Here is a 24,237-nt window from a genome sequence, read left to right as displayed (position 1 = left end):
AATGTCTTTCTTGGTTCTCTCTTCTCTCATGTAATGAAGATTAAGGAAAAAAAAAAAAGTGCCATGAAAATGTTTTACAACCTTAGTTATTTTCTTCTGCAGAAGTGCCATTCACCAAGGCCAAAATTGTACAAATGGAGGTAAAGAATTGGTAGAGATTTTGCTGGTGCTGTTCCTGGATGCCTGGGGATGACAGTCCTTAGCAGTGGGATGAGCTGGAGCAGCAGCAGCAGATGTTTTTATTTTATTTTATTTTATTTTATTTTATTTTTTAAAATTTTTTCTCCTTTTCAAAGCCATTCTCCCTCCTATCAACTAGGGGAGGGTGCATGTTGTACTGGGTTCTTCCTGGTGGCATCCCCAGCTCTGGCTGATCTTTGTATTTATTCCATGCATTGTATTTCCCTTTCAAAGCAGAGTGATATTAACATACTTTTCCTAATTGGTTTTACTCAAACACCTTTATTCACGGGGTCACCTTGAACAAACTGGTTAGAGCCGATCTCCAATTAGCCTTAAAATATTAATTCATTGCTCTGCTCATTACTTTAAAAATAAAATCTTTTTCTCCCTTTTTCAGCCTCTGGAAAAAGGAAGTGGATGAATCTAAAGGTTTACTGACTTTCTCAAAATGTAACACATTGTGTATGAACAGAAGCCTGCAAATTCAATAACCGATCCTTGCAAAAGACCCCGGGGGTAGATTAAAGGAATTTAGTTGAAATGGAGTGCAGATGCTTTCTGATTTACTTTTTTTCCCCTTGCAATGTGATGCTACAACAGCTTAAATTCAACTAGAGAGGTGCTCCTGGAGGTGTATGACTATCCCCTTCTTGTCTGACTTTCCAGAGAGCCTCCTCAGGGACTGTGTGGGAACAGATCATGGGTCTCCTCATATGAGGGTCCCATCTGGAGCAGGGGGCAGCTGAGATAGCGTGGTAGCGTGTGGATACCTAAACACCAGGCAGCACTTCTGTGCTGTGACGGAGCACTGGCACAGGCTGCCACGGGAGGCTGTGGGGTCTCCTCCTTGGGGATCTGCAGAAATCACCTGGACGCGGGCCTAGGCAGCCTTGCTGGAGCAAGGGTTGACCAGGCGGCCGCAGAGCCCCCACAGCTCCCGTCAGCCTGCCCTGGAAGCCCTGCCGGAGCAAGGGGTTGACCAGGCAGCCGGGGAGCTCCTTCCCAGTCCGCACCGCCCCGCACCGCCCCGCTCGGGCCGTGGGGGAAGCGCTGGGGCCGGGGGGGCGGGCCGGGCCCGCCCCTCCGGCAGCAGCCGCCGCCGCCGCCGCGGCGGGAGAGGCGAGGAGGCGCTGCGTGGAGGCGCCGCCGCCCGGCTGGGAGAAGCGGCCGCTCCCCGGCCCCGCTCCGAGGTAAGGCGGCCCCGCACCCCGCGGGGTTCCCCCCCCCCCCGCAGCCCCTCTCCCGGGGACGTCGCCAATGTCCCCGGGAGCGCTCGGCTCGGCCGCTGCCCGGCCTCTCCTCCTCCTCCTTCTCCTCCTCTCCCTCCCCTCCCACGCCCGCAGTTTCCCCCCCTCGTGTTCCCCGTGGGACCCGCGTCCGTGGGCTCGGCGCGCGGCAGCAAGTTTGGGTGACTTTGCAATGGCGGGGCTCGGAGCCACCTTCCCCGAGCGGCACCCACCGCACACACACACAACCCCTCCAGGGTGCTGGGGTACGCGCCCCGAGCCTCCCACCCACCCACGCACCCACCCGTGTCGGTGAAGGCGATGGGGCGAGAGGCCAACGCGCCCCCCCAGGGGCTTGGCACGCACGCTGGGTGTCCTCCCCGCAGCCAGCGGCGTGCAGAAAGCCCGCACACGCAAGGAATGGGCACGTATAGGCGCACACGGCACCTATACGCGCACACGTATATTTTTCGAGCCGTGACAACGTTGCCTACGGGCTTCTGTTCCGAGGCGCTTTCCTTTCTGTTTCCCTCAGGCTTATTTGCATTTCTGCTCAGAGGTGAGCCCGGCAGCAGGAATGCGTGCTCGAAACAGGAGCAAGGAGCAACTCGGTCGCCTTTAATTCCCCCACGGAGGACGGCCACGTGGGATTTGCGCGCTGAAGCGAGCGTGTCGCGCCGGTGTACCTTGTTCGGGCTTGTAGGTTTTTTAAGCAGTGTGGACTTGCAGGCAGGAGCGGAAGTGCGATTAATTTCAAGCACGTGACTTGGCCCAGTGCTTATCATTTTAACGTGGCGTTCATACCTTGGTAAATATGCATAGATTTAGCCATCTGTCCTGCCTTTTCCCTTCTTGCGTGCACATACCAGTGTGTGCACACGAGTGAAAAATGTGCCTGTAGTAGGCTTTAGGGCCAAATACGTGCTTAAACTCTTTTGGGAAATACTCTAAAGTTACTGTGGAGGACTGATGGGAAGCTTCTTTGATACAGTCTTTTGACTATGTGTTTGTTTTTATTTTAAAATTGCCTCAGCGATGCCAGTGTGTAACTTGCAACGCACTGGGTGTTAAGGCTGTTTGCATACACACACTACAGCTGGTACTGCTGCTGGAAAGCATGCCGTTCTTCCCACTGTGGACAAGGCCCTTTTGTGTAACGCCAGCTTTGTAGGCTCTTACAGGGTACGTGAAACCGGGGAAGAGCCCTGCAGCCTCTCCCTTCCATCCTGTGGAGGTTTTGGGGGTGCCAGCTGGTGCTGCTCATCAGATGCTGGCTGGAGCTCCAAGGTGGGGCAAGCCAGTCTTTGGGTCTTGCCAGTGTTGCTGGCCCGTGCTATAGCTCATCTATGTGCAGGTGAAATTCGGAATATGTTTCCCGGTGTCACCAGAGGAGTCGTCCCTCTGTGCTGGGCAGATACGTGGGTGGGCCACATGGCTTGTGTCACCCCAACGTGCTTTCCCTCTGAAACTTATCTCCGTTATCAGTTATGGCCCTCTCTGAAGAAACAGCCTATTTTTAGACCTCGGTAGACCTGCCAAAATCTCAAATCTTTGGCATTGGTCTGTTTGGGATTGTGATGCTGAAATCTTCATTTGAGCATCATTTTCTTAAATTTGGCTTTTGCAGAATAACAGTTGTCATAAGAAGATTAAAAATAAAGTCTACTTGCTGTTAACACTTGGTGGGTGAAATTTTCATCTTGTCTACTACATCTGGTCTGTAGCTTCTCTGTTAGTTGCGTAGTCTCTAGAATTGTAGTATGCAGTACCAAATAGACTGCCTTTTCTTCTAGCCTAGGGATTCTCAAACTGTAGTACACGTACCATAGCAAAAGTGGTATGTGAGGTGGACCAGTGATGTGTGACTGCTCCGGCTTTGGGAACCTTCCTAGTCTTGCTTTTTTTCTTAGCTTGAAAGCTCAATTACAAGGCAGTGGAAAAAATTCTGGTAACAATTTATGGCAGGAAGAAGGAAAAGCATACAAAATTGGTATTCCTTTTGCTGCGTGATGGTGTTGGATGTTTTTGCATCCTCTGGGTAGCTCTTGGAATCTCAGCAATGCTTTATGATTATTTTTACTCCTTACACTGATGAGTAAAATTATAGAGCCTAATTTATTTTGGTTTGGCATGTTCTTACTGAAACTGATGCTGTGCTAGGTGAATGAACAGTCTGCTTGTTTATACTACCTTCTATTTTTTTTTCCATTTTTAATAGGCCCCCATAGGGTCTTACTGTGGTATTAGTAGAAGGTTTCAGAATTTGGTTTAACCTGCCAATAAAAACAGAAACAAAGATCCACGAACCATATTAAACTTGTTATTGAATAAGGTATTTTAATACTGTCTGTTATCAGGGTAGAAACCTCACTTCAGATGGCTCCATCCAGTGCTACAATCACAGTTACTGCTCTTTTACATTTTTTTGTTCTGGCCATTTATTCGTAGCTCTGTGGTGCTGGAGTGAGTACTCAGGACACATGTGAACACACTACCGTCATCTTTGAAGAGTTATAAAGTAACCTAACTGGATTCCAAATCTCAGTATATTTTTCCTCATGCCCCTCTATCATATTTCAAACTCTTTCTGTCTAGTCATTACTCCTTTCCAGATGTCTTTTACTAATCAAATCTTTGCTGGATAACTTTTCCCCACATGAGTTATTATTCATTTTTTATAGGCATCCAATAAATTGAAATGTCTGATGAAATTTTCTTTCTTTTTTCTTTTTTTTTTTCCTCTACTACCTTTCGTCAGTGCTCTCCCACATTCATTTGCAACTTTTTGTAAGTAGAGGTAGCTAGAAAGTGTTCATTAAAATGTCACTGAAGTGAAAGTCAGGAAGAGTGTTGATCAAAATACTTCTCATTTTCTAGTCACTCATTTCTTGTGAATAAACCTTTAAAAACAAAAATAATCTCCCTTTTAGACTATTGATATTTCCCCTGTGCTTTTTGCACAGTCTTGATCATTATGGATGGATTATTTGTGATAACTGGGTTTGACACCTTCAAAGCTTCAGAGAAACGTGATACTGAAACGCTCAACTAAATTTGGAATAAAAACACAGTCGGGTATGGCTCAAACAAATACAGGTATGAGGGAAGGGCAGGCATCCTCAAAGAGCTGGAAGTGGTGGATAATGCAATAGTTTGTCCCTGTCTTGCAGTTGCAGACCGACATTTTTGGCTCATGCTCGGTGACTGAAGGAAATTATTGTCAGGGATTGTTTTTCTGTGGAGCCTGAGGTAGCCCTTTTGCTGTCCGGGGCCTAGGCCACAGAGTGCTTTAAGACTGCAAGGCAGTTTTTGAGCACTGGGAGGATGCAGTTTGGGAGACAGGAGGTTGAGAGTTGTGGTGGTCTGCAGCTGTATTACTGGGGAAAGACACAGCATGTTATGGGGTAATAAAATTTCCTCGAGTGGAAGGCTTCATGAGCTGCTACAGTGTATTGCAGGCACAGGTCACTCTTTGCCTAGATAGAGCTGAGACAGCAATGCTGTCATTGAGTAATGTTTCAGTATGAAAGTATAATGTCAGTGTAAAGTCCAGAAATACTTCTGACCTATGACCAGTTGGGATCATGTATCTTAAAGCAACAAAACCAGAGTCTGTAGGTGGCTGCAGACTCTCAAGTGTTTTCCTTTGCTCGCTGGTGAATTCCAGGTTTAGATTTAACTTCAATTCAATTTAACTTCAACCGCTCCTCAGCAGCAGGTCGTTTTGACAGTGCCGCAGCTGTTTGTGCTGAAAGATAAATAGGTCTTGTTGTCTCCATATTGGAAGAACTAGAGACTGTTTCTGACGTGTTCACTTGCTGGTTTGATGCTGATGTTGGAAAGCAACATGGAGAGTATTGAGCTTTGTAGGTCTCCACTGGGGAAGGCCGAGGGCCGGTGGAGCAGTTTCCCACTGCTACCAAATTATATTGCTGCTTCTTTTCAGTTGCTCCTAGCTTATTCAGAAAGGACCCAGACTTTATCATATTTTGTGGACTCTTGTGAGGTGTCCCCACCCTCTGGTGACAAATATTTCATGCCTGATGGAAGCCGAAGGAGGCCTGGGAGGCTGAGTATATATGAACCTGCATATCCTCCAATAGGAACTCATTAGATGTGCAGGAAGGTCCGTGCCCTCTCTTTAGTTTAGTCCCTGGTCCATATCTTTAGGCTCAATTAGGTGAGCTGACAGTTGGCTTTGTTACTGACCTTTCTCAGGAAAGGGAGATGTGGCACTAGCTCAGGAGCGTGGCAAGATTTTTACATTTTCAAGGAGGAAGGGAACTTCTGAGTATTTTGTTAATGGTTTAAGTCTGGAAAGAGCGTGGGTTGAATTCACAGGTCTTGGAAGAAAACATGTTTTGAAGAACAAGGATGTCAAAATGTACTCAGCTTGGTTTGTGAGTGAGCTGTTAGTGGGTATGGGCGAAGTGTGTTCTTGTTAGCTGAAAGGGGTTTCAAACCATGCACAAGGTTTTTATGAAGTAGGACATTTCCCTGCAGTGCTCTAAGTTTATATGGACATTATAAGCTCTGAGCATCAATGGCCTTAGCATAAGCTTTGATGAATTGGTTACTTGGCCATTATTTGCTCTCCTAAAATCTGGAACTTCTGTCCTATGTGTGTATATGAGAAATAGTCAAAAAATATCAAGGTGATTTTGGGGTACGCTACTGGAGCAGTGGTTATTGAGTTTTGACTGTGTTTTATGATCAATGCTCGTGGCACCAGTTAACAGTTCCCTGAGCACTCAAGCCCTTGTCATGCTGGCATTTTGTGAACTGTACAAGATTTTGGAGTTTTTCAACCTTCGCTCTACTATGGCTTTCTGTAGTTCCCGATTAACTGGGAGTTCTTCCACTTGCTTGAATGAGGAGGTGCGTTTTCCAAAATGTTGTGATATTCTTAATCTTTAACTTCTCTGTCAGGTCCACAATACAGCCAGCTCTGCAGGTTGGACCAGAGGTGACCTGTGAAGGTGTCAAGGGAACCATGAAGAAATTGGCTTTTCATACAAAACATGAAAAGATGAATTCTGGAGACTTAGCATGTTTAGCCTTGTCAATATACTTGCTGAAATTCCCTAGATTTACCATTCTGGTACGTTTTGCTACCTTCCATTACAAGGTATTAGCGTTAGCCTTCCTAAATCTGTTCAACTGTTGTAGCCTTTAAGTGAATAAATGTTAACTTTAGCTTTCCAGATTAGTGAAATATAATAAAAATGCCTTACTAGAAACACCTTAGGTTTCATATTTGCAGAACAGGTGAATAAAGTGCTTCCTGCCATCTGCTTGTGCCTTGAGTCTTTGACTTAGCATCATGAGGGGGAAAAAAAGACGTAGGATTTAGATCTCCTGTAGACAGCTTTGGGTGATGCAATTCCGATCAGGTATTTCTCTCTTGAGAATCTGTATTGCCTGTTGGCAGTTAGAGATAGGTCTTATGTTACTCAATTCATTCACTTAATTTCATAATGCGTTATGCTCTTTGCTTCCTGTTTGTGGTGGACCGTATTTCTCGTGCTACTTACAGCTTTTAGAAGATATCTGATTTCTATGGCTCTTTTCCAAATTTCTTGAACCGTCTATTCCAGTTTATACTTTTTTAGTCCATGGTAGTGGACTCTGTCATATGGATTGCTAGATGCCACAGGAGAAGTGTGGTTACCCTGGTATTCTTTCTGGAGCTACAAACTGATGAATTTTGGGAATGGTTAGACCTGGCAATGCATCCTGTGCAAGCAGTGGTGAGCGTGGACATGAAAGGTGAGGGCTTAATATCTGTGATGGTATGATTAGGGCACAATCCAGCAGAGCGAGGTATTGTGAGTGGCTTCAGTCCGACATTTTCTTGACATAACCTGTCCTTACTGCCATGAATTAGAGGAAGGGGGAAGAAAAATCAATACGCTTTCTGAGCTGTAAAACAGCCTCTTGACTAATGGCATGGCAATAACTGGAGGCCAGAGCTGGGTGGAGCTCAGTACTCCTCCCTCATGAGGCAGCAGGGTGGTTTGGTAGTCTGAATTGTGATGATGGCCCGAGGGCTGACAGGAGGATTAGCACGGCATTGTCTCGCTTTCTAGAGAGCTTACCTCATGCTTCTTTAAAAATTTCAGAGATGATTGAAGCCCTTTTTCTTGCAGCCGTACCAGTGGTGCCAATCCTGCTAGGGCTGGTCCCTGCTGCTGCCGAGTCCCTAGTGGAGGAAGTCTGGAAACAAACTGGAAACAGGGATGATGTCAGTTTGTGGGATGCTGTGCACAAGGCTTTGGGGGTTGAGACAATGAGTTTTCTGAACTGGAGGAATGATTAAAACTGCTGTAGTTCTGATTTGTTTACATCTGCAGAATTTTGTCAAGGGGTTGTAATTATTTGTTGCTTTCCGCATAAAAGACTGAAAAAAGGAGTAGACTGAAAAAATGGGATATTCTTAAAGGATTTTTTTAGAGCTGTCAATACACTTCAGGTTATGGTGTCTCAGAAAGAAATGTTTGGACGTGGCCATAACTAGCAATGTCTGCATCAAGTCTTGGTTTCTGAAGGATGTATAAAGGATTCATCTAGAAAGTAAGCACTAATAACTTCACTTCTTTGTTGTTCAGTTGTCTTTCAGTAGCTGGAAGGGTTTTGATGAGATAGAGTGGCTTGGTGGTAGATATCTTTGTAAAATGGAAGTGCGCTCAATACATACAATATCTGAGAGGACAGAAATAGCAGGGCCCAAAATTCTGTGGACCTTTCTGTGCAGGAACCAGGGCTTTCAACCTATCCTTCTGCCAGCAGTTCAAAGAAGAATCAAAAGAAGCAAATGCAAAAAACACTTGAGTGGTATTCCCTTGTATATGCTGCCAAAAGTAAAGGACCAGATGATCTTGAAGGTCTTTTCCAACCTTAATGATCCTATGAAAGAGATAAAGCTAACGTTTCTGTAGTTCACCCACTGGGAACTGAGCGTACCTTCACTGCTTTTGTCCAAGGTGCTACGTCCAGCTCAGACGAAGAGCTGTTGCCGTGTCTAGATCCAGTATGGAGCTACCATTATGAACAGGGGCCTGGGCTGAGGGAGCTGCGGGGTTTAAGTTGGATAACAAGGCCAAAGGACAACTCAGTAGCTGCTCAATAGTAGTAGCTCAGCTACTCAAAGATATGATTATGAAGATATTAAAGCTAAACCTCTCCTAAGTAGAGCCTGATGACAGTGAAGGGCAATGGCAACATGTTTTTGCTTTGTAGATTCAGGCTGGACATTGGGAGGATAGTGCAGCACTGTGGCAGGTCCTCCAGAGAGGCCAATACCTGTCCCCAGAGCTTCTCAGGACTCATCGAGACAGTGCAACAGCTGAACTGGTGGTGTTGGTTTTGTTTTTAGTTGGAGGCTAGAGTAGGTAACCCCTCTCAATAGGCTTCTTTTTTCTCACCCAGCCCAGATAGGAGGGCGGAAATCCTTATGTGGTTAATACTGCCTGAACAGACAAACCCCAAGTCATGGGCCTGCCAAAGCTGGCCTCACATGATGAGGTGCCATAGCGATCACAGAGAGGACAGGTGGACTGTGGTGAAACTGCCCTTAAGATCTTAAGTTCATAAGACTGTATACCGACTGCAGCAAAGGATCTACATAATCTTCATCCCGCACTTTTCCTCTGCAGTCCCCTTTACCTAGTACTCCCTATAAGCTGAAGGCAGCAGACAGAATACCTTCTAATCTTATTTTGCCTCTACTAATATGTATTAGTGCTAATATTTAATCGTTATTCGAGTTGGTACTAGGGGGAATAGCCAAATGAATGGCTCTGTCAATTTTTTATTTTATTTTTTCTGAGAGAGGAAGAGAAGAGAGTCAGAGTAAGATACTGAAGCAGTAAAGTGCACAGCGTTAGAAAGCTGGATGCTATCCACTTACAGAGTTTTCCCTACAAATAAACTCTCCTTTCTGTCTGTGGACCTCTAGTGAATGAAATAGTGTGTGCATTTTGATTTTGAGGCATTCTTTCTGCAATTTACTTCATTTTTGAGGTGGTGGGATTAAATCTGGAAGTATGCTGCTGGAGCCATACTGTCACCAGAGATTAGGCTTTTGGATGCCATTTTATCCCACACCTAGTGCTTCTGCTAGAGGACCTTGTTTCTTGCCCTTCATTACTCCTTGTTTGCTTATTTTTCCTGAGTGAAAGCAATTCTTGTTTCTTCCTCTGTATACAGCTATTTATTTTCTTGGTTTCTGTTAGCTTAATGTGACATCAGAAAAAATGAAGGTCCATGATCATGTATATTTATATAGTGTTATGTGGCAGAATAACCGGGCAAAGAACCACATGTAATGTTTTAAAACATTATACAAATGAAAGCATTCTTGGTGCTTCACAGTAACCATACAGCAAGCTGAAACAAATCAACCTTTTTTGAGGTGAAAATTGAAATTTGGTGTAAAACTCATTACTGTTTGAATGCATGTAATTCTGATGTTTAAAGAAAAGCTTGCCTATGTGAACACAAACTCATAGACTTCACAAAACAGAGCTGCCTGCTAACCAAAAGACTAGTATGCTTGGCATAGCTTTCTCCTACCTGTCATCCATACTTCACAGAAAGAAATAAAACCCTGTACTTACATACTCCAGGCGTATCCTCCTTGCCAAAGTAATGCTTTGTTAATTATATGGAGTCCTCTACTCTTACGTGTGCGGGTCATTAATTGCTGTAAAAGGGTGAGGGATTCAATCCTGCTCTTACCGATTTTATAAAACAAAAATTATTCAATTGCTTCTCATTCTCTCTGAAGTCCCCTGGAGCTTATTTTCTCTGCTTACAGTGGAGATTGCTTGCTGATTTTGCTGCATGCCCCTGAGCATCTACCCTACGGACTCATGCTGTTAAGTGGCAGCTTGTAGGGAAATGGCAGCTAGCGTCACCTGCTAAATAGCAATGGGATATTTTGCACCTACGTCGCAGTAGGGTGCAAAAACAATAGAATAATTTTAACCAATTAGAGTGAGTTGAATTATTTTTGTACTAATTGAAGATGGGGATAATCAAAATGCAGCTTAGTTTCGGTGGCATCTTTTTCCCCTTGGGTTTATAATGGAGTAATAAAGTAGAGCTCTTGGATTTAAAGGATAATTAAAGAGTTCTCATTACATCACTGGTCAGAAAATTTATAATTTGCAGCCATTACTTGAATTATAAGCAGGATCTGGGTTATGTTAGAGGCTGATAACTGCAGCTTCATAGAAGATTAAAAAATACTTGTTTTACCTGCAGAAAATGTAATCAGAATAATTTTTTCAGGTAATTATATGAAATATTATTTGTGTTAATTAGGAACTTTAAGGACAAATCTTGTTCCTGTTTTAACAGCCTGGTAGGTTGGCTGTTACAGGAAGCCAGCAAATTCTAGCTTCTCAGGATAAGAGGCAGAAGTTTAGTGTATGTGTCCTCCACCTATGCTCCCTGAAGCACAAGGGGTTTTTCCTATGTCCATGTGACTTTGGGATGAGGTTAGTAGGTTCTCTGACAAGGTGATTTATCAAGTGGTTTCCTCCTGTTGTAGGTTTGAACGGGAGCTGCTCCAAATCTGAGGCCAGAACAATAGCTATGGAGGAAATTAGTCATGGAAGGATCTGAGGAGGAAGGAGCATGTTTTTATCAGCAATGGAAGAACTTCCCAATACCCAGTGGTCTCACTAAAGATAATTTAGGTAGTACTGAACAGCGGCGGTTTACACCTTTGCATTGTTTCCATCTGGATACCGAAGACTTACAGAAGACTTTTTATTTCTTCTTAACTAGACATGTTGCTAAAAAAGTTGGAAGGTTCTGTTCTGATGTGTATTGAGGATATTGTGTACGTTTTTGGATGGGTTTAGATACCTAAATATATGGCATCAAAAATGACACAGGACCATTTTATGTCTGAGATATCTGCATAGGGCTGGCAGATACAACCCAGGCCATACCAATGGCTCAGTCTTTCAGCAGTTGCCACTGTAGCCCGACGGGAACTCCCTAGGAAGTCTAAGAAGGCACTAGATATCAGAGTTTGGGTGACTACCATTTTGATGTTACTGTTTTAATGCTTCTGTGATTCGGTGTTTCAGATAACTGCAAACAGCTTTTTTAGCTGTCATGAATGTTTCTGATGAAACTTTTGTGTAAGACTACATTCTAAGAGCTAGTTAATGAAGGTCATTTGACAGTTTATTTTACCTGACTTATTATTTTGCCAGTGTGTATTTCCTAGCTTATACAGATAAAGCCAGCAAGAAGTCAGTTGTTTTACCAGTCTTCCCTCTCCTAAAATCCTCCCCTGAAAACCAAAGAGAAAATCAGAAAGAAGAACCTAGTCTGACTCCTCTTAGGTTAATTTGGTGTCAGTCAGTTGTTCAGAGGAAGAAAGCGTGAGGGTGTTCAAGGACTGATGTTCAGTCAGGGAAAAAAAAAACTGGAACATATTCGGCATAGCTTAGAGAACAAGCTTATGTAGCTTATATAGCAACATAACTGGAACATGCTCATAGCAAGCTGAGGATTTACACCAAAGCTGTAACTGTGCATTGTGAAAATATGTGTTCTTAAACTATATGCTTATGTCTTTAGTTACTTTAAGTTAATTTGAAAATGAAAGGTACTATCCAGCAATGTATCTTAAGAGGCTAAATTCTTAAGTTCCTGATAAAGATGCTTCTATAGTAAGATCTCACCTTTTATACGTTTAACAAAGGACTTAATAGAAGGGTGGCCATCTCAGGTAATCAATAGAAAGACATTTTTAGGATATGGAAGAATCTCTTAGAATATCTACTTTGGGTTAAGATGAATCACAGCCTACAAATGCCTATTTCTCTCCAGTGACTATAAAGAGAGAGGGGGAGTAGGGTGACTCATTGAGATGTGGTTGTTTATATTTGGCCACATATATTTCAAGCTAAGCACATAAGGCTACATCCAGAGGCAGCTCGGCTCTGCGGTGCACCCAGGATACATGTCTCAAATGTTCAGCTATAAAACCTGGTTGGAGTGTGCTGCAGCTTCTTCTGGCTGGCATGTTCATTACCTGTCCCAACTGCAACCACCGTGAGAAGGAAGGGTGCATGCATACTCAATTTTCTTCCTGATGGGGTGTGGTGTCATCCCAAAATAAAAGTCAGGATGCAGGCAGGGTGTGAGCCTGAACCCATGCATTTGGATCTCATAATATAGACATGGCTTAAATTCCCTGTGCAACCAGTGGGTGGAGAAAGGAGATTGAGAAGGCCTCCAGAAGTCACCTCAGGTTTGGTAAGGTGAATCCTAACTTCTGACTTTGAATTAAAGTGTTTGCTTCTGTCTTTCTGTTTCATATTTCTCTCGGCATAGATGGTGAAACTAGAACAGTCTGTTTTCTTGTCTGTGTTTGATCAATTTCAAGGTTTTCTAGGTTAGGAGGAAGTTGGGATGTCTAGGTACTAGAAAGTTAAAGCATTTGAAATCCCGGACTTACAGTTCTTATAAGCACATTTTTAAAAAACAAATTGGATCTAGCAGCATCCTTTCAGAACATCATGCCTAATTGTGGTCAGTAACTTGAATTTTGGCAGTGCTGGAGATCTTATTTTTGTAACTTAGAAGGATTTCTACCATCGCTTCAGCCCCACTATCTCAGAAATAGTGAGGGATTTTGCAAAGGCTGGCATCAGTAGCATTGTGCATGAATAGGGCTAGGTGTCTAGATTTAAACTCTTGGCAGCTGCCTTGAATTTTCTTTCTGCTGTCATTCAGACCATAGCTTGAATTTTGCTGGTAGTAGCAGTTGTGGGAAGTTACTAGGGGAAGAGTCTATTACTGACACAAGAAATAGTTTTGAAGTTCTTTTCCCCATTGCTGAACTTACCGAAATGTCACTGTTGCCACAGGTCATTTATGCAGGGCTGAAAATCATCTTTCTGCTGTACTCAATATCATGTAAGTTGCTTGGCGCTTTAAATGCTAGTGATATCTATAGTCCATACTTGCATAACTCTGTTTAAATCAAGAAGTTTTGTTGTTTCAAGGATTAGATCTAATAGCTATCATTCAAGAGTAAAGAAGGCAAAAAGAAAAATGTACGTTTTGCTCATTCCAGTTTACTGCTACATTATTACTTCCAAAGTTGTCCAATTTTCTGCAAAAGTTATATCTACAACCTTCAGAAAATTGTGTGTAAGACTCACCTTCAGCAGTGTTTTTACCTTGAATCATTAATTACAGGAAGCTCTCAAACAGAGCAGATGGCATTTCTATGTTCAGAATGTACCTTTATTTGTTTTTCTTCTCTCAGTTTGACATCTGAGTTTCTCTGCTTCTGTAAGATTTTGTCATATTGCAATTGAATATATAGTAGAATGTATAAGGAGGCCTGAAAAATGAAATCCTGTCCCTTTTCTTTGTAACTAATGTGGAAAATGCATGATTGGATGGGCACATCTCAACTTCAGATCAGTCACTCTGGAACTCCTTGCTTAATGTACAGCGCAGGTATTTTTAAGTATATTTTTTTTCCTTCAGTCCATGAACTCATGCCTTACTTGCTGCATGCTACTCAAACACCATTTTTTTTAGGAAGATTATGTATTTTCTCTTGAGCTTTTTGATGGGGCTTAGCTGAGGGGCTGACACATACGACCATTTATTTTCAGCACACCTTAATGATTTGAGAGGATTCTGATAATTTGACAAGGGAGGAACTAAAATATAATCATCTGTACGAGGAACCATGTGAGCACGTAGCTGCTGGTTTTGCTTACATAGTTTAAGAGGATCACCACAGAATGGTTTGGGTTGGAAGGGATCTTAAAGACCATCTAGTCCCAACCCCCCTGCCATGGGCAGGGACACCTCCCACCAGACCAGGTTGCCCAAAGCCCCATCCAGCCTGGCCTTGAGCACCTCCAGGGGTGGGGCATCCACTGCTTCTCTGGACAGCCTGTGTTACTGCCTCAACACCCTCTGAGTGAAGAATTTCTCCTGAAATCTAATCTAAATCTACCCTCTTTTAGTTTAAAGCCATTCCCCCTTGACCCATTGCCAGACTCCCTGACAAAGAGTCCCTCTCCAGCTTTCCTGTAGGCTTCTTTAGGTACTGGAAGGCCGCTGTAAGGTCTTCCCGGACCTCTTCTCCAGGCTGAACAACCTCAGCTCCCTCAGCCTGTCTCTTGCTCAGAGCTGTTGCTCAGCGTGGGCCTGGTTTGTTCCTATAGCACAGCCTGTCCCACACCTGGAAACGGTGGCATGGTCAACGTGTCTGTGCTGCGGAGCAGTGCCGCTGAAATAAAGCTGTGCAGGCAGTGGTGAAGCCCAGTGCTTCTGGGCTTTGTGCTGGTAACTCATCTGGATTTAGTTATTTCTTTCTTTTTTTTTCTTTTTTTTTTTTTGAAGTAATTTGGAAGTTTCATTCTCAGAAGCAAACTAACCCCCCACCAAAGTTCTTGATGTGTGTTGCCACGTTGGTTCATTGAGAAAGGGGGACCGTGGCTGTGTGTCCTGCTGGACAGGAGAGGGCAGGGGACAGGGTGCTGGCACCAAGCTGAGCAACATGGCTGGCCTGCCTTTCCACAGCGCAGGGCCAGCCCCTGTGTGGGCAGAATGGTGGTGTCTGTGCTGCACATCCTCATCCTTGGACCCTGTGTGGTGCTGTGGGGCCACTGGGCTTCATCAGTCTTTTGTCCTTCCCTTGGTAACATCTCTCGGCTCCTGGCCATGCTGGATCCGCTGGTTCCCTGCGCTGGCTGCTCTCTCCAGCTCCTCATCCTGCTGAGACACTCTGCTTCCTTGTTTTAACCTTTTGCTCAACCAGACCCAGGATTCCCAGGCTCTGGCTCTTGCTTCTCTTCCTCCCCTTCCTCTAATTGAGACCTCTCCTCTCCTGCCCAGCTTCATGCCATGTTTTGGTCCCCTTGACCTTTCTCACACCCTACTGTGGTGCTGTATGAAGAGTCTGTCTCCTGCACATCCGTGGGGCATCAGCCGAAGGGTCACGAAAGCAACAGGCGAGGTTGTCTTCCTGCTGTCACTTCCAATGTCTGGTCTTTGGCAGATGGGAGCAGCAGTTACAGGGGAAATCCTGCTAATCTCCTGTAACTTGAGCCCATTACATGCTCAGTCGCACTGTGGGGTTGGTGCCTTTCCAGCCACGTACGGAGGAGGTGGTGGATGCTTGCTGCAGAACATTTTCTGTGATTTACGTTGCAGAGCTCAAAAGAAAAATCGGAAGGTGTATCAGCTGAATTCTGGTAGGTCCTAGAGCTCTGTGTGATACAAAGGTGTTTTCATAAGAATAGCAAAATAGCTATTCTTATTTTCATAAGAATAGCCTTTAAAAATTAAAGTAAATAAATAACAAAGTAAATACTAAAGTGAGGGATCAGCACTGTGCCAAATTTCAAGACAGCCCTGTCAAGGGCGAGTGGGGGGAGCAGAGTTCCCCAGTTCAGTCGGTTGTGAGAACGGCAGAGCAACGTGTTTTTGTCTAGCCTGTCTCAGAAATGGGCAAACTGCGTTTTGGCAGACAAATAAATAAATCCTGCAGCAGATGTCCAGCATGGAAAATTTTAACACAGGCAGTTTGAGTTTGACAGAATCAGAGGAACGTGGAAAATACCAACGAGATGCACCAGGCCACCTCGATAATAGATGGAGCAGGCCAGCTGTATGACCCGTCTCTGGGGTTCTTCTGAGACTCTTCAGTACCAATTATTTAGGGTTTTTTGTTGTTGTTAAAAGCACAGAATGGAAGGGGTGATTCAGCAGAGAGGGAGGGCTGCCTTGTAGGAGTCTCCTAGGCTGGAGCCAGCAGAAACTTGAACTTGAAGGAGGGGGAGCTGCGAAGGGACGGAGGAGAGGAGTGCGTCACGGTCAGACGGTGGGGACACCGGTGGCAGTGGGCCAGGGGGCTGAGCCAGGGGGTGGTGCTGGTGCCAGGGAGGGGGAGACCCTAATAAATTGGATGGGAGGTGATGAAGCCCGAAGGAGAGTGTTTGCTTGCAGGATGGCAGGGTAATGGATTTTGGAAAGCGTCATTTCTAATATGCAAAACAGGCGATAGGAAACAATGGGACCTTGGGACGGAACTGCCAGTTGAATGAGGGCTTTGTTTTCCTCTTGTCTATTCATATTTTTAAAGGTTTAGTGGAATTTAAATAGATTTTACACATTTTTATATAATGGATTGAATTGCATAAACTGCTGTCTAAAGTAGTATTGCACTGCAATCTTTATCCCCTTCTGGATAAAGATTGACTTTCTGGTTAAGCTCATTTTTGTATTTTTTTCTTAATTGCAACTCTTGTTCGATAATCCTTTGCTGCCTTGCTCTCTTATTTAAAACTCCAGCAAAAATTGTGAGCAAATTGACTGACAGCAGACCTTGTGTAACGAGCGTATCGATCTGCCCACAGTTTGGCTTGAAAATGGCAACTGGTTTCATAGTCCTTACGCCTGAACCTCAATGCTAACGAACATCAGTTGTGAGCATGTACCACAGTTTGGCGGCTGCTTATGTGTTTTTTCTGCCAAGGGTATTAAAACGTCATCAGATAGATCGTGTCTTTGTCGAGGAGCATCCCATACCTGTGGTCCATGACAATTGGTCTCAAATATTATCAAAGTGATTGTGTGTATGTCGCTGTTAAATGCAAACACTGCACAGTAGGGGTGTGCAGAATTAAAACGAGAACATCACAGTCTGAATCGGAGTGCGTGTTGGCTGCACGTTAAAATAAGGGGCGGATTATTTGCCTTGAGATGCACGGCAAACCTTTGCAAACAAAACGGCATCGCTGCAGTTCTACGATTTCACCAGTGCTGTCTGTGCACGCCTTTATGCCCAGCAAAAGCTCCTAAAACCCTCGTGCCAAAACGTCGCCGAGCTGTCGCGGCGATGGAGGGGAAGGGAGTCGCTTGCGTTCGCCGCGTGTGGTGTTTCACGGCGGGGATCGCTTTACCTCCTCGCCAGCAGAACTCCTTTCCTGGGCGAGGGAGATTCCCGGTTCATCAGTGTGGACGCACTGTTTTTACACGTTGGGAGCGCTGTGTTGCCGTGTCAATCACCCCGACACCGTCGGTGCGAGAGCGGCAGGCCTGACGATGCGGGGTGTGATTGGCTGCCATATGCTGGGAGGGCTCAGGCAGGAGGAAGGGCCGCAGTCCTTCAGCAACAGAGTTTAGGCTGTGTCTTTGCTTCATCATCTGAGGGAAAAATCCCCCCGATAAGGCACAGGGCTTCCCGAGAGCCAAAAAAAAAAAAAAAAAAAAAAAAGGCGGGGGGGGGGGGGCGGGGGACTGCTAAGCGTTTTGTGCGAAAATTATTCATCGCAATGATGGAACGGGAAAGGTGCGGCTGTTTGTTGGTAGCAGAGGTTTCTGTTCCCGTTGGAAATGTGCTGAATAGACAGAGCTGAACAAGGTAGGAGGATCATTGTCTTTTATTGAATGTTTAAAGAGTTTGCTGCAGTGTGCTGCATACCGTATGTGTTGCCTGGGGGAGTCGGGGAAACAAGCTTTCTCCGGTGAATACCTGCTGTCGGGGCGCAGTATGCGGATTTTATGCTAACTTGTTTTCCAGGGGAGTTCAGTCACAACATAAGCAGCTCTTTTCAGAAATAGACTGTGAGTATATGCATATTAAAAATAACGCGAGCAAAAATAAAGAAATAGGTCAGTGTGTTTCAGAAGTACGGCACCCTAATTGGATTTTTAGCTGGGCTGCCGCCTGGCAGTGCTTGCCAGCTCTAATAAAGAGAATGAGTCAACCTGGAAATCTGGGAAGTTTATAGCAGATACGTTTGAAGATTTATGTGAATTAGTATGGCTCTTATAAATAATTCCCTATCGGAGGCTTTAACTAAAGCCAGGATGGTCTGCCTGGGGCTTGAAGGAGCTGCACGGAGAGATTACGGTATTTTACTCCATTACAAAAGTCTAGGCATTTTAGACTGCGCAGTGATTCCTTGTGTTCCCGAAGGCAAGCTGTTAGAGTTTCTCCTATTGTAGTTCAGTCGAGCATTTCCCCTGCCATTTCCAGGTCTTTGTCTCGGCAACAAAACAGGACCTTTACGTGAAAACAAGGAAAACAAGGTTAATAATATGTACTGCAATTATCTGATCTTTATGCATTTTTAATGAGAGAACACACAGCTAGCAGAATAATTTAATGAGCAGGCTGGCTTTCGCAGCAATGATTTCACTGCTGAGACGCATCAACTTTCTTGCTGAGGAGGAGCCTCAGGAAGCAATGGAGAAGATTTATGTTAAGTGCTTTGGAGAGAAGGAAAAGGATTATTTAGGCAGAAGTCCGTAAAATTTTGGAAGGATAGAATTATTATTCGTTGTTATTACTTGTTAGGTGTTGGAAGCAAACTTTACCATTGTATTGCTGGAAGGGTCTGAGGACATTGCCTCATCCTGTGACGTGCTAAAACCTCCTCAACTTTCTTAGACTGCCATATGCACTGATGGCGCTCAGTACCAGTCAGGATCCCACCCAATTAGCTACCCAAATTACCATGCTGTCTTCAGCTGTGTTGATAGCAATATCATCATAACACATAACAAAGTTTAAAAAATAAAAGAAAAGCTTCTTCATGAAGATTAACAGTTGGTGAAACAATAATACCCTTGAACACTATATATAAATATTTGTATTCAGATAAGATGTGGGTAAAAAAAAATCAAGTGTGTGAGCTAAGGAGGACTGACGATCAATGTCCCCAAGAAGAAATAAGGTAAATGAACCTTTTACTGAGCAGAAAACTTTAAATGGTGTTTAAAAAAAAAAAAAAGAAGAAGAAACCTTTCAATTTAAGCTAATTTTTAAAGGCTTGCATTAAATAGGTCCTGCTAGACCAAGTGTCCCTCTTGTCCCACCCTATTCATCCCCCACCTTTTCAAGGAGAGGTACAGGACATGGGCTCAAAACTTCTGATGTCGTCACCCAGCTCCTCACAGCTGACTTTGTTCTGAGGAGGTTGATTCGAATTCCTTGTTACCTGGCTAAATGCTTGCTGAAGACCTGGAGCTGGGATGTTGGCACATCTTCAGTTTATGAATCAGTAATTTACAAACACCGTGCTCTTCTAAGTTATAGCAACCTCGTGTGTCTTCTGAGGATTTCAAGCTGCTAACAAGAGAAACATATGTCAGGATGTAGAACATTATTATTAATGGAGTATGAATATGTACATTTCGCTGTTGCTGTGAATGTTCAAATGTAGTGTTTGTGTACACAGTATGCTACGCATGTGAAGCAAAGATTGATAATTAGAAGTCAAATAATCTTATTCATGTTATGAAGTATGAGTTTTTTTTTTACTTTTGCAAATAAAACTATTTTCATGCACAGCTTTTACACAGAAAAATTTTCAGCCTCATTTTTCGAGACTGCCTTTTTCAGATGATTTAAGTGGCTCTTTTTTTGTTTTATCTTTGAGATGGCACTATATAGAATTATCATTCTTATGTCTAACTGCCAAAGTGAAAACTTGCATTTATCACTCAATCGAACAGCTTGTAACAACAGACCAGGTGCAATACACAGTCAGTCAACAAAGGGATTTAAAGAAAAATCTTGCCTGTTCAAGGTATGTTTTTTTATGGTGGGTTTTCATCTTGGAGGGCAGAGATGGTAATAAATACTCTGAATTTATGTTCTTATGTAAATAGTTGGTAATAAAATTATTTTGGGCCAGATTCTGGTACCTCTTTTCATTTAATATCTTTTCTGCTTAATTTCTCTGCGGATTTCATCAGAGCTATTTGTGCAGTAATATCTTACTGTGTTCAGTCTGTCTTTTTTTCAGGGTATAAATTAGTCAGTATTAAATTAGTTTTTTCATTTTCCTAAGATAGTATTTACTAGTGGCTTACTTGTCCTGAAGTATAGGGTGTGACTACAGATTGTTTATAAAGGGAGATCAAGTTCTTCACTTGTAAGCAAGTATTTTACAAAACTCTAAAATAACCATATGCTAAAAATATTTTTTTCTGAGCAAGAAAAATAGCTACTAATATTATATAGGATTTCAGGCAGTCAGGTCTGGTAAGTCATCTCAGCTGTGGATGAATGTTATTCTCTGTTGCTCGCAAGTATGTCAGGAATAAGCTGCACTGTGTTTATTTGTAAAAAAAACTCTGTAAAATGTTCACTTTTTATAGTACTGAGAGATGAGAAAAAGACTTAGTGTTCAAATGAAATTCCTCATTAGTAATTCCACATATGGTTTTATTTCTTAAATCGTTAGTGAGACACATTGCTAAGGTTTAAATTTCAAATAACAGCTATTAATGATATCTTGCTCTCCAGAGTTACTGGAAATTTCTATGACTTTAAGGACTCTTTTTATCTTTCAGAGAAGAAATGCTTTTTTTTAAAGCTCAATGACTTTCTACTTTCTTTGAGAGTAAAAACACATAGCTCTTTACAAAATCCTAGCAAAAGAGAATATAATCTCTTGCTTTAGAATTTATTAGTATGTTTGCTTTTTAAAGCCAGTTTCCAGCCTTTGGTTGCGAAGCTAATTTGATGTGTTGTGTTTAGCATAATGCGTTATGGTTAACTAGTGTGAACTAGTGCTATGTAACTTGTCTGTAAAGGCTGAAATGATAGCCTGAGGAAAATAAAACTCATTTTAAGAGGGTGTCAGTGGTGAAAACTAGTTCAAATAATAGTAGTATTATCTGCCTGACTTATTAAACTAATCTTACAGATTATGCAGTGACAGTTGTTGGTTATTGATGTGTGGAGCCCAAAGTCTCCTTTTAAAAACAAACTTTTCAGCTCTGTTTGGGGTAGAAGATGCTTGAGGAGAAAGAAATGACGCATCATCTTCCTAGAATTTGCCAATGTCTTAATCTCCCCATGTATGTGTGTGTATCTATATCTATAATAAGGTAGATAAAATTTTTAGTTCAGTATTTTGGGCACGCTAAAAAAGGAAAGTTTGGGACTGAAAATTCAAGAGTGTACTCACCAGGAGATTAAATGTAAAAATCCTTGTAACTAATGCAAAGAAATACGAAGTACGCAGAGGGCTTTTTGTGCTAGTGCTTGTTACTAAGGCTGTTGAGAGATGCCAGTGTTCAGCTGGCTGCTGTTACAGAACACCTGTAGGATTCCTGGAGGTGTAAGTCTGGCAAAGGGTCTGGTGGGCTTGTGACACCGTGAACCTGACAATTTAGAGCTCAGCTATACTTCTGGTAAATGAAAGAGACGTGCACGTTTTTTTCCTCCCCTCCTATTTTTATATGTAGATGTATGCAAACAAACGTGTAATACGCATAAAATTCTCATCTTTTGTTGTTGTGATTTTTGAAATACAAAGAAATACATAATGAGACAGGAGGGTTTTACTGGTGTGGTTCTTGGATGAAGAAATCAGTCAAGTAGGAACAGATGGCTTATATCAGAGTCTATTACTCTTTTATCTACATTAGATCAATAATTTTTAGACATTTCTGAGTGGATGATGCATGCCATTTGAAGAATGTCTGGGTAGTGCACATTTTTGAACTTGTAAGCAGAGACATGAGTGGTAGGAAGGTTCATATGGTGGTAAAATCTTTCCTCCTGCAGAGAGTACAGCACTTTGAACAATAGGAAGAATTAGAGAATACAGGTAAGGAAAAATACAGACATGTTTTCCCTCTAGAGTTTTATGTAAGGAAGCTCAGACTCTGAAGTGCCTTTTTTCCCACTTTTTGAGGATTCTGAAGGCAAATTTTCAATGTTTATTGGGTGTGATCATTTTTATGAGATAGGCCTAGCAAATATTTTTTTCACCTCCATCTCAGGTTCTCTCCTATCCAGGCTGATTTTTTTTTCTTCAGAAACTGAGGATTTTTATCCTTTTTCAAATGCTGTTTTCAAGCTTCAGGTGTGTATATCAAAAGTCTTGAATCGCACCCCCCCCCCCCCCACCATTTCCTGAATCTGTTGTGATTTTTTATTTTACGGCAAGTATTTTATACAGCATTTATTTTGGGCAGTGTTTGGAACTTAGTCTAAAACTAACCTTAAATTGGAAAGTGGCTAGATAAGTTTTCCACTTACTTTCAGGAGCTTGGAATATGATTATCAGTAAATGCATTGAAGTGTGTTGGTTTTCTGCTTTTAACGCATTCAGCTGGCAGCAATCAGTAGGAGACTCTGCTTGACATTGAGGTGGGGGAAGTGACTGCCCTGTAGAATACCAAAGCCGAGTTTTAGTCCATTTTTTGTTTCCTTGCTCATTCTCCCTTTTTAGGTGTGTTTTTTTTGGTGCTGTTATCAGCAGCTACATAAATATTTCACTCCTACAACTGCGCTGGTTTGTAAACAGACACCTATGGCTATCCTTCCCATCCCACATCGGTAGCTGGCACATGTGTACGTGGGTGCCCAGTTAATGATTCAGGACTTCAGCAGAGCCTTGCATTTTATTTATTTAAAAGGTTGCCATTACAATTATGGGATTTCCCTGGCAGCTGCATTCACTGGTAGCACATTTTCCCTGCCTCTTACTGCTCTGCGAAGAGCAATATTGATTTTCCTACCTTGCCTCCCTCCACCCACAACCCAAAAGGAGGGTCTGGGGCTCCAAGGCAGGAGGTCCCCAAGCCGGTGAAGGTGGGCTGCTGGCCAAACGCCATCGCAAAGCGGGGACAAAGAATTGCTCTCTGCGGCCCAAGGAGCGAGGCGGGGAGCTGCAAGGCAAACAGGAGCTTGGCAGTGACGGTGGTTTTGAGCAGACCTTTCTCTGTCGCGAGGTTTCTGTGCCAGAGGACACTTGTGTGTGGGCCGCTTGTGCTACCGCTTGCAGTGCTGCAGTCCTTATTGAGATGCTAAACATGTGCTGGCAACACGGTGCGCCGCTGTCCTGGAGCGGTAGAACATGCATTTAAAAACTTTTTTTTTTTTTTTTTTTGCTTCATGGGTACTTTTTCAGGTCCCTTGTGTATTTCAGTTCCCCTCTGCTAATCCTGGGGCATGCTTCCAGTCTGGATTGCTTTATTTCCATCATTTTGAAGGATAGGGAAATGCCAAAAAAAAAAAAAAAAGGAGATTTTCTTTGCCACAGCGAGCAAGGCATGAAAGCTTTTGAAAATAGCTACACTGAAGTGTTTAGAAAGCCAGCATTTTTTTCTTTTTACCTTGTTGTGCTTTTATTTTTTTTTTAAGACCTCGTTTAATGCTCAGGACTTTGTGCGGTGAGGCCACTTTCAAAGGCTTTGCAATCCACAGCCGCAGCTCTTTGAAGTGGAAACGCCAGCAGGGGACACGCCAGCAGCTTAATCCTCGGTATAAAACGTCCGAAGTGGTAAGAAGCCACAGCATCCATCTCGTGGGGGGAAGGTGGAGAGCGATACCTGGAATTAAATCCATCTCACAGACCTGGACTTTGCCCATGGAGCTGGAAGTGGTTGCACTCTAGTAGACCATGAGGGATCCAGTCCCCCTTCTCTCTCTCCCGTTGTTTTTCCACTGTCTGTCTGTCCTCCCTTCTCTCCCCAGTCTCTTGAGGAGCAGGGCCCAACAGATGAAGGGTGAAGGAGCATGGCCTGAGAACAAATGCCCACTTCTGCCAGTTTTTTGCCTTCCCAAGCTGCTACATGCTTCCCATGCAGAGCAGAGCATGTGGCCCACGCTGCCATTCTCTGTGGGGATTTTTCTGCAAAGGATGGTCTGAAGCTTTGTGGTACCTCCAGGAGGTAAAGCCATGCCTTTACGCTCCGAATCATTCTTTGGAGGTACCCACCTCTCCTTTGGCACCGAGGGCGACTAAGGATATTGTGTTTTTCAGTCACCGGTGACGCATTTATGTGCCTGAAGATAGGT

General features: G+C 43.4%; 1 protein-coding gene across 11 annotated transcripts in view; it reads left to right on the top strand.

Annotated features, from left to right (window-relative positions):
* The first annotated feature begins 1,254 nt into the window (after window positions 1–1,254).
* The window catches only part of MBNL2 (muscleblind like splicing regulator 2), a 111,073-nt gene continuing 88,090 nt past the window's right edge, over window positions 1,255–24,237 (top strand). For 5 of the 11 annotated variants that reach the window (XM_050711036.1, XM_050711037.1, XM_050711031.1 and 2 more), the window contains exons 1-2: window positions 1,291–1,373; window positions 10,966–17,832. The gene's annotated coding sequence lies outside the window, so the exon portion shown is untranslated. Of the gene's footprint in view, window positions 1,374–10,965; window positions 17,833–24,237 lie in introns of all 11 variants that reach the window. The other 6 variants (XM_035557016.2, XM_035557019.2, XM_035557008.2 and 3 more) reach the window with 3 other exon arrangements.

This window comes from Cygnus atratus, chromosome 1 (assembly GCF_013377495.2).
Source record: "Cygnus atratus isolate AKBS03 ecotype Queensland, Australia chromosome 1, CAtr_DNAZoo_HiC_assembly, whole genome shotgun sequence".
Classification (NCBI taxonomy): domain Eukaryota; kingdom Metazoa; phylum Chordata; class Aves; order Anseriformes; family Anatidae; genus Cygnus; species Cygnus atratus.
This window is presented reverse-complemented; position numbering and strand designations above follow the sequence as displayed.